General features: G+C 45.2%; 1 long non-coding RNA gene across 1 annotated transcript; it reads left to right on the top strand.

The window, feature by feature from the left end:
• Positions 1-584: 584 nt before the first annotated feature.
• On the top strand, positions 585-5,555 carry LOC143384077 (uncharacterized). Its single transcript, XR_013089254.1, has 3 exons — positions 585-725; positions 1,514-1,710; positions 5,470-5,555. It is a non-coding gene; the product is annotated as an uncharacterized LOC143384077 (long non-coding RNA).
• The last annotated feature ends 4,467 nt before the right edge of the window (positions 5,556-10,022 follow it).

Below are 10,022 nucleotides of genomic sequence, written 5' to 3'. Positions count from 1 at the left end.
GGCTTCCCTGGGGACTCACCCAAGAGTGGGCAGTCTCTGCCCTTGTCCCCACTGGTCTACCTTTGGCCTCCAGAGGGAGCTGTGAGCATGACCATGCTGAGCTAGGGTGGGATGTCTGCTTGTCGGTCCCTGAGGGCTGGGATGGGCGTCCTTCCTTCCTTCCTGACTCCCTTTTCCTAAGGGACAAGTGGGAGGGACGTCTTTGCTGCTTCCAGATCATGGGATGAGCTGTCCCTCCTGGTACCCTTTCAGGTCAGGCCCCAGAATGACGACGTGTGTGATGTGTAGTTTTATTTCTGGGATTACCTACCAATAGAAGTGTTCTGACAGAAACTTGGGAGGTGTTATGGTGCAGAAGGCCCAGCCACCAGGCATCTGGCAATCCCCTCCAGCTATGGGATGGTGACCTCGGCCTAGGATCCCCAAATTGCTGATCCCTGTGCTACCTCCGCCTAGTCCAAATCTAGAGTTGATCTTTGGCGCCACCATGTGGGAAGTGTCCACGCTGCAGTTATAGGCTTGCCCAAATACCGCCAACTCTAGGACTGCCCCATGGCCTCCAGCCCTTTTTTTTGTGAATAGTTACTGGTATGCCGTGACCACCCAACCTGTTCAGTCTGGTGCGTTGGACCTGCTCATACTCAAACCTGGCCGCAGGTCAGGGCCCTGGAACACCACTGCCACAGTTAAAACTGTCTCCACATCCCCAAGCCTTTTCAGGAGGGGTAAGTGCTCCCTGTTTCTCCACTTCTCAGTCCTCCCCTGCTTCAAGCTATTCCAGATATATTGCTCACAGCCAGTTCTCCTCTCTTCAGAAGCTCCCTTTGATGTCTGTGACTACTCCTCTTGGGTCTTCTGAACTGGCTCTTTTCCTGATCCTTGGGGGCTGGGCCCTCTTTCCTTTTCCTTAATACTTCTCTCTGAGGCATCCCAACAACTTCCAGGCCCCCCTTTTTTTGACCCAGTGATTTCTAGAGTCTCAGTACCACCATCTTTCACTCCATTCCCTGCCTTAGAATGACCCTTGAGCATCCCAAATTTATTGTGTAGTCAACCCCATCTCCTCTCCTTAGACTATTCCTCCTGACCCTCCGTCAGCCCTTAAGGGAGCCCTCTCCTCCCTACCTGTGCCACCGTGCCCTTGGCTAGGCCACAACCTGCCCCTCCTGTCTGGCCTTAGTGTCCTTGTTTCATCATGCCCGTCCATTCTCCACAGAACAGCTGCATAGTCTCTGCATGCGATGAATTGACCTCCTCACTTCCCCACCGGCCCCTCATCTTTGACTATGTTCCCCTAGAAGGTCCTACCTCTGGTCAGACTGAACTTCTTTGTGGCCCCCAAATACACCCTGCTTTCCCATGCCTCCCCATCTTTGCACAGGCTAGGCTGAACTCTTTCATCTGGCTAACTCCTTCTTACCCATTAGGTCTCAGCTGGGAAACAGCTGTCTTTCAAATAACTTCCCTGGGACTCATGCTGATTAGGATCTTCTTTCTTTCTTTGCCCTTACAGTGCTCCACTGCAGCCTCACTTTCTGCAGCCCCTTTCAAAAGGACCACCAGGGCTCTCCACTCCAACGCCAGATCCACGTTGCATCATGTGACTCAACTTGTGCCCGATTCCTATACCAAGAAGGTGCAGATCTCAAAAGCCACTGAGTTCCAGGAGAGCAAGGCCATACTTGGGAGTCACCACCGTGAACTAGTGGGGTAAGAATGGGATGGGACCCAAGGGTCTTACCTTCCTGTCCAAGGCTCCCTTGTTCCCCTAGATGCCATTGTAAGCTGAATCAGGATCTGTGAAGGACTGAGGGTCCTGGACCAGAAGTGAATTGTCCTGGGGGAAAAGCAGCCATCAGCCTAGGCTCCTGAGAGCTGAGGGTGCTGTCCCAGGAAGCCAAAAGGTCTGCTGGTGTGCAGGTGGCCACAAGTCAGCACATTTGATAAAAGGACCTAATGAGTTTCCCTTCACCCACAGGGCTGCCCAGCGGGAGTGCTGGCCTATGTGTCATTCAGGGAGGACCTGAATTCCTAAAGGGTCCTGGTTGCAGCTGTTAGGTCCCCAGTTTAATTATTTCTAACGTCACACAGAAGAGAATGTGCTGAGATGGGACTTCCCCCTCATGGCCTTGGCTTCCCACGGATCTGATCTCTCCAAATTATTTTATTCCCACCAGACTAAAGTCTGAAGATCAGCCTGTGTTCCTTCAGGCCAATGCACCCTCATCCTTCTCCAACCACATAGGACTCCTGGCTCTCCCTGAGACTGCTTTAGGTGGTCCCACCTCAGACCTTTGATCCTGCTATGCCCTCTGCTTCATGGGTGGGCCTAGCTCAGGGAGCTCAGTAAACCCTGATGAACAGAATTGCTCTGTAAATAAACAAAGCACCAAGCAAGCTGCCTGGTACTTAGGAGATGCACCCCTCCACCTTACTAAGTTTGCCCAAAATAGAATAAAAAGGATCCATTTAGTCTTTTGTTGTTCCTGTTGTTTTCTTTTATTGCAAAACAAAACAAAAACAGAAAATTGCATAAAACAAATGTGCAGCTTATGATAAAGTAAACCTCCTTGGCCCATCTAGTCGATTCTTGTACTCAGTTCCCAAAATTACTCTCCTTGCAGTTCTTGCAGCTTGCTCATTCCAGCCTCTGCCTGGAATTTATTCTGACCTTTATTTCTGAACATTTCCTCCCCCAGGTATAGAGAATCTTCCAGGACTGCATAGTTGCCTTACATCCTTGAACTTTCTTCCTTATTGCTCAATACAAGTGCGATTTCTTGCTTATTGGCTATGAGTCTTGCAGGGCTGGGGACCATTGTGCCTTACTCAAAACTCCATGTCACAGGAACTTGCTGGGTGCTCAATGAATACCTGTTGGATTATGAATGACTGGAGGTCTTGGGCACTGGGAAACTATCTCCCTGTTTGTTCATTTGCCCAGTCCATGCCATCTTGGTCAGTTGTTTTGAATTGTCCAAAGACATAGGCTTTCTCTCACTTGAGCTGTCTGGATCCTTGCAATTTCTCTAGTCTTTCTCATGTTGTTTTTCTCCTGAGTTCCCAGAATAGCATTACAGCTTAACAGTTTCACACTAAAACTGAAAACCTTCCCTGTGATTCCTCCTTACTTATTTCCTGGAATCTGCCTTCCAGTTCCCTTAGCTTATAAAGCCCATGACTCATTTACCCAGCCAGCCATGTCTTCTCCATTGGGATTTCTTGCAGGAAACCTGAGAGCGGTAAGGACATAGTTTTTCACTCTACCCCCTCTTAGCCCTGGTGTTTCTTATCTAAAACCCTAGATTTGCTCTATCATGAGAGGCAGTGGAGTTGTTAGTTTTGCCTTGACTTGAGTCATCCTCATTAAACTAGAGCCCTATACCTGCAGGGGCTCAACTCAGAACCTTTGCAGTTTCAAGATCCCCAACCCCAAGGACACAAAATCACCTTATTTCCTTACTGAGTTTCTACTTAATGACAGTTTTTGGTGTTCCCTGGAAATCTAGAAAACTATAGGAATATTTCTAATGTACTTTCAAGATGCCAAGCTTCTTATCCTTCCTAGGCACTCAGAAATTACTCCCACACACACATAATTTCTAGTTTTAGTTTCTTTCTAAACCTTTCCTTTCCTTCCCTCCCTCCCTCCCTTTCTTTCTTCTTTTTGTACTTGGGATTGAACCCAGGAATGCTCTACCACTAGGTTACATCCTCAACCTTTTTTTTTTTTTTTTTTTTTTTTTTTTAATTTCAAGACGAGGTCTCACTAAGTTGCCAAGGCTGGCCTTGAACTTACAACCCTTCTGCCTCAGTCTCCCAAGTCAGTGGTGTGTCCAGCTGCATTTGAACATGTTAAAAGTACTAGAAATCAGAACTTGGCTTGTTGGCTCATGCCTGTAATCCTACAGTTTGGGAGGCTGGTGCAAGAGGATCACAAGTTCTAGGCCAGCCTCTACAATTTAGTGAGGCCCTGAGCAACTTAATGAGACCATGTCTCAAAATAAAAAATAAAGGGAGTTCATAACCCACTTGAATCTAATGTATGAAATATGATATGTCAAGAGCTTTGTAATGTTTTGAACAACCAATAAAAAATAAAATAAAAAGAAAAATAAAAAAATAAAATAAATAAAAAATAAAAAGGTTGGGGATGTGGCTCAGTGGTAAAATGCCCCTGGGTTCAATTCCAGGTACCAAAAAAAAAAAAAAATCAGAAATTAGCTAAGCATGGTAGTGCATGCCTGTAATCTCTGTTATTTGAGAGGCTGAGGCAGGAGGTTTGTAAGTTTAAGAACAACCTTAGCAGCTTAAGGAGACTGTGTCTGAAAATAAAAAACAAAAAGGGATGGGGATGTGGTAGAGCATTCCTGGCTCTGTCAGTACTGCAGGGAAAAAATGTTCAAATGCAAACTGTAGACTCAATAGTCTGCACATAGTCAACCTTCATATTGGCCATTCCCTGAAAATTTGTCACCTGTCAAATGAGAGGAGTCATGCAGATGTTGCCACACTTAGCAAGATAGCCTTAGTGTGTGTGTTATTGTGAACTTTGGGAGGATCTGTTGTAGCTAGGTGGGGGGTAGGATAGCATTTTAGGGACTCTTGATACCAGTGACGAATGGGGCTAATATCTGCTAATGATGTGTAACATCTCAGTGGATGTTTGAAAGACTGGGTGTGTATTTGTGTTGAGTTCCTGAGGGTTGTCAAAGGCACTGTTTAATTTAAAAAATGCTTTGCAAGCTGGGCATGGTGGTGCACACCTTTAATCTCGGCAACTCGGGAGGCTGAGGCAAAAGAATCACAAGTTTGAAGTTAACCTGGGAAACTTATCAAGACCCTGTCCCAAAATCTTAAAAAAGGGGTGGGGGTGGGGATGTAGTTCATGGCTAAAAACCCCCTGAGTTCTAGCTCCAGTACCAAAAAAAAAAAAAAAAAAAAACCAAAATACTTTTACAAATGTGTCAGTGAAATAAAGCTGAGTGATGGCATGAGGACAATGAATTAATTAGGCTTCAATTAAGTTTAAAAAGAACTTTGGAGAAGTTTACTAATTCTGATCATCATCAATAATACACCAGACATTCCTTGTACCCTTCCTCCCATCATATGAAAGTTATCAGAACCAAAATGGAGTCACTCATGCCAAATCTTAACAAAATAGTGTTAGGATACCATAAGGAAGAGGGCTCTCACACACATTTGTATATGACCAAAACTATTACAAGGTCTCTCTGAAAACCATAACCTTGTACAAAGGCCTCCACAACCTTATACAACTTACCATACTTCAATAAAGATGCCCACTCAGCAACTGCCTATTCAGTGTTGGACCAATGTAACCCTCGTTGGTGATACTTGTAGTCAAGGATAATCATTTCAAAACAATTTATGTTACCTGTCTCATTTTGCCTTTAAAAATCCTTGTCTTCCTGCCTTGCATGGTATGCACACCTGTAATCCCAGTGACTCTGGAGGCTGATGCAGGAGAATCACAATTTCAAAGCTAGCCTGGGCCAAAGAGCAAGACCCTGTCTCATTCGTAAGTAAGTAAGTAAATAAAAAAATAAATGGAGTAGGGATATAGCTCAGTAGTAGAGTGCCCCTGGGTTTAGGACCATATGTACTTACAAAATGCCCTTATCTTCATTTGCCTCCCTAGGTGCAACTGTGATTCATCATGTCATATATATCCTTCATTGTAATTCCTCATTTATTCCTGAGTAAATTAAATTCTTTGAAGAACCACTTTTTGTGTTGTTATTTTAGTTGACACACTTGCTCTGCCCTGATGTGGGAACATTTCACCCAGGTCATGATTTGTGGGCCTCAAACTGAAATGCAGAGTGTCTCATTCAAAACTATTATTTTCAAGATAGTGACAGCAGGGCTGGGGATGTGGCTCAAGCAGTCGCCTGGCATGTGCGGGGCGCTGGGTTCAATCCTCAGCACCACATAAAGATAAAATAAAGATGTTGTGTCCACCGAAAACTGAAAAATAAATATTAAACTCTCTCTCTCTCTCTCTCTCTCTCTCTCTCTCTCAAAAAAAAAAAAAAAAGTGACAGCAGAGCATGAAAATAATCATGGAACCCCTTTTGAGCATGGAGCTTCCTAAGACTGCTCAGATCTCAAGCCCAAGAAGCTGGTTTCTTGGGCTTGAGATCTGTGCAGTCTTAGGGGGATCCATTTCACTTCTGAATTATACCTAAATAGTTAATGTGTCCTTTAATAGTGAGATTCACATACTTGGGTGCAATTTGCCCATCTGGATGTCAGTTGTATACCAGTCCCAGGTGCAGGGGGCTCTGTATCCTGTGTGCTTACTGCTGACTGGCTGACCTCAGTGTGTGTGTGATATTAATGTGATGGATTTTGTGCTAGATGTTTCTGGCATGTCCACCACTCCTGGAGGGACATCTTTATTGCTATTTAGTCAGTATTCCAGGAAGCAGAGATAGACCTTCAACCTGGGGTAATTCAGTACAGGGATGGAGATTTTTATAAATTTGATCAGCATTCCTTAGAATACAAATCTGTGGGGCCATAACCCTGAACAGAAGAGACCAAATTAGAGGCTCCAGGAGGTTCCTAAAGGGGAGTGGGAATGAACATGCAACCCCAAGGGGGCGTACATTTATTTATTCTATTTCAATTAAAGCAAAAACTAAATCTTTGCTTTTTTTTTTCTTTATTACAAAAGCGGGGGGCGCTGGGGTTGTGGTGGGCAGGGGGCTCTGGGGTTGTGGCTCAGTGGTAGAGCGCTCACCTAGCACATTCGAGGCCCTAGGTTCCATCCTCAGCACCACATAAAAATAAAGGTATTGTGTCCAACTACAACTAAAAAAAAAAAATTATTTAAAAATTTTTTTGTAGTTATAAATGGACACAGTACCTTTATTTTACTTATTTATTTTTATGAGGTGTGAGGATTGAACCCAGTGCCTTTAAACAAACACTCTACCACTGAGCTACCATCCCAGCCCTAAAAAAATATTTTTTAAAAAAGCAATGTGTGTTATGTAAAAACGTGGTCGTGTAACCAATGTGATTCTGCAATCTGTATACAGGGTAAAATGGGACTTCATAACCCACTTGAATCAAATGTATGAAATATGATATGTCAAGAGCTTTGTAATGTTTTGAACAACCAGTAAAAAAAAAAAAAAAGCAATGTGTGGCTGGGGATATAGCTCAGTGGTAGAGTACTTGCCTAGCATGCATGAGGCCCTGTATTAGATCCCCAGCACTAAAAGAAAAAGGAGGAGGGAACAATGTGTGCTTATTACAGAAAATCAGGAAATACAAGCAAGCAAAAAACAAAAACACTCCCTTATGCATGGGAGTATGAGGGCCTATCTCCTTTTCTATTCACTAGGATTTCAGGCTGTCATGAGTAGAAGGAAGCTGGGTAGACAGATTCTATTTTTTTTTTAACCAGAAATTGAACCCAGGTTCTCAACCACTGATCCACATCCCCAGACCTTTTTAATTTTTATTTTGATAGGGTCTCAGGACCTCACTAAGTTGCTGAGGCTGGCTTTGAATCTGCAATCCTCCTGCCTCAGTCTCCCAAGACACTGGGATTATATATGTGTGCCACCAGACCCAGCTAGACAGAGAGATTCTAAAGAGTCTCCTCAGTCCCATGACCCAGTACAGCCCCAAGAGTGCCCTGATGACAGGTATCAACTGCTGCACTGCCCCTACCTCCAGATGTTGTCACCTGTTAGAACCCCAATAGCAGCAGAGTACGGTGATGCATACCTGTAATCTCCTCTGTTCAGCAGCTCGTGAGGCTGAGATAGGAGAATTACCAGTTCAAAGCCAGCCTCAGCAAAAAGCAAGGCACTAAGCAACTCAGTGAGACCCTGCCTCTAAATAAAATACAGAATAGGGCTGGGGATGTGGCTCAATGGTCATGTGCCCTGAGTTCAACCCCTGGTACCCCTCCGCAAAATAACCCAAATAGCCTCAAACCCAGGTAAAGAGGCTGCCAGAGGCCATGCTGGGATTGAGCTGGGGTGAAAGATGGTGTGGCCCAGGGTTATTCTTGCCTCCTTTCCTCCAGGAGCTTTAGTACCTAGCAAAATAGGATCAAACCCTGCAGATCCTTCAGCTTGCTGTGGGCACAGCAAACCAGAGACCACTCTTGCCCTTGCTGATGGATTCCCTGCCACAATTATTTTTCATACCCTTCCCCTACTTGGTCCCTACTCTGTACCTGATTCACACTTCTCTCAGACTCCCATTATTCCTGGTTCCCACAGGGGCACAATCCTGACCATTTCTGAATCTCAACCAAGTAAGCATCCCCTGGGAAATGCAGCATGCCCACTCCATATGAGTCAGGATGTGAAGCATCTGACACCTTCAGCTGATTGTGAGGAGGACATGGTGAAAAGGGAGACCTTTTAAACAGTAGGTCCTAGACATGAAGCCCTGAGGCTTAAGCCAGAATGAATATGCAGTATAAAGAGTTACCACCAGGAGCGGGTAAGCTGCCAAGCAAGAAACAGAAGCCCAAGGACTAAGGAAGGAAGGATCAGGGAAGGTCCTGAAGCCCACTCTGCCTTGTTTCCAAAGATGTCACAGACCCTGCATCCATTCGGCTATCAAAGAACCAGGTATGGGAGCTTCTGAGAGGCAAAGACCTATCTCTGTTTGTCAATAACACAGAGTCTTTGATATCTCATCACTGGATGTAGCCACAGTAGCCAACATGCTGCTGTCATACCAGAGCCACACTGTGGGCCCCCCTGCTCTTCAGCCAGGTGAAGCACCTCCCTTCTTCTTGCTGGCCAGACTTATACCCTGCCCTTGGGCTATTGCTCTTCCTCTATCCCAAGGGCCTCCGGCAGGGGAGGGAACATGAACAGGTCCAGGCAGGGGAAGGAATACGGCTTCAATTCCCCTAATACCTGCTCCTCTGCTAAGTCATGTAGACCTTTCCAAGGAATAACATCAGCTTTGTTTCCAGGTGCAGAAAATATATATTTTTAATATTTATTTTTTAGTTTTCGGCGGACACAACATCTTTTGTTTGTATGTGGTGCTGAGGATCGAACCAGGGCTTTACGCATGCCAGGTGAGCCCTCTACCACTTGAACCACATCCCCAGCCCTGCATAAAATATTAATTGCTGAGGCCTTGTTCCTTCTTGCCTGCACCCCTTTCCTTTGTCCCAGGCCTTTGGGTCACAGTTGAGGAAAGCTGCTAGGATCCATCCCCTGAAAGACCTGAGCAGGATACAAGCTGCCGTTTTCAACCTTTGTAGCATTGCAAGTACTCTATGACAAAAATTCTGGGTTGGGCCTGCAAACACAATGTGTCTTACTGCTGTAGTAAGGTAACAGGAGTGGGAGGACCTGGGATTTTGGTAGCATTTAGGATTTCCTTAGGTTGGTGATAGCCCTTCCAGTTCATTCCTCTTCTAGACTGTTCTGAACATACTGACCTGGTGCCAGGCTCTGGTTGAAGGCAAGGAAGGCATCCTGTGTGCCAGCATCCATTCCAGGTGGGTGAATACCCAGATGGCCGATTCTAATTTGCACACTATAAGTCAGTTCTCTAATTCCCAACATTATAGCCCTGCGGGAACATGAGCACAGGACTGCTCAGCTGGGTTCTTAGGGAAGTCTAGCAAAGATATCAGCTCAAAGTCTGGCAAAGATGCCAACTCAAAGCCAGGCATGGTGGCACAGGCCTATAATCCTAGTGATTCAGGAGGCTGAGGCAGAAGGATCGCAAATTTGAGGCTAGCCTCAGCAACTTAGATCCTATCTCAAAAAATAAAAAGGGAGAAAAAAAAGATGTCAGGTCAAGTGATGTCTATGGCTTTGAATTCCATTTTGTAAGGGCTATCATTGTCGTCGGGTCAAGTTTCCCAGGATGGTTGACTAAGGGAGTATGGAGGGTTGAATTCTGGGGTCTAGGATGCACATGGAGGCTGCAGATAATAGAACCCACAGTGCCATGAAGTGTGAGAGGTTATGGAATGGCAAGAGGCATACTACAAA

Source organism: Callospermophilus lateralis, chromosome 18 (assembly GCF_048772815.1).
Source record: "Callospermophilus lateralis isolate mCalLat2 chromosome 18, mCalLat2.hap1, whole genome shotgun sequence".
Classification (NCBI taxonomy): domain Eukaryota; kingdom Metazoa; phylum Chordata; class Mammalia; order Rodentia; family Sciuridae; genus Callospermophilus; species Callospermophilus lateralis.
The sequence above is the reverse complement of the archived record's forward strand: the minus strand, read 5'-3'. Positions and strand labels throughout refer to the sequence as shown.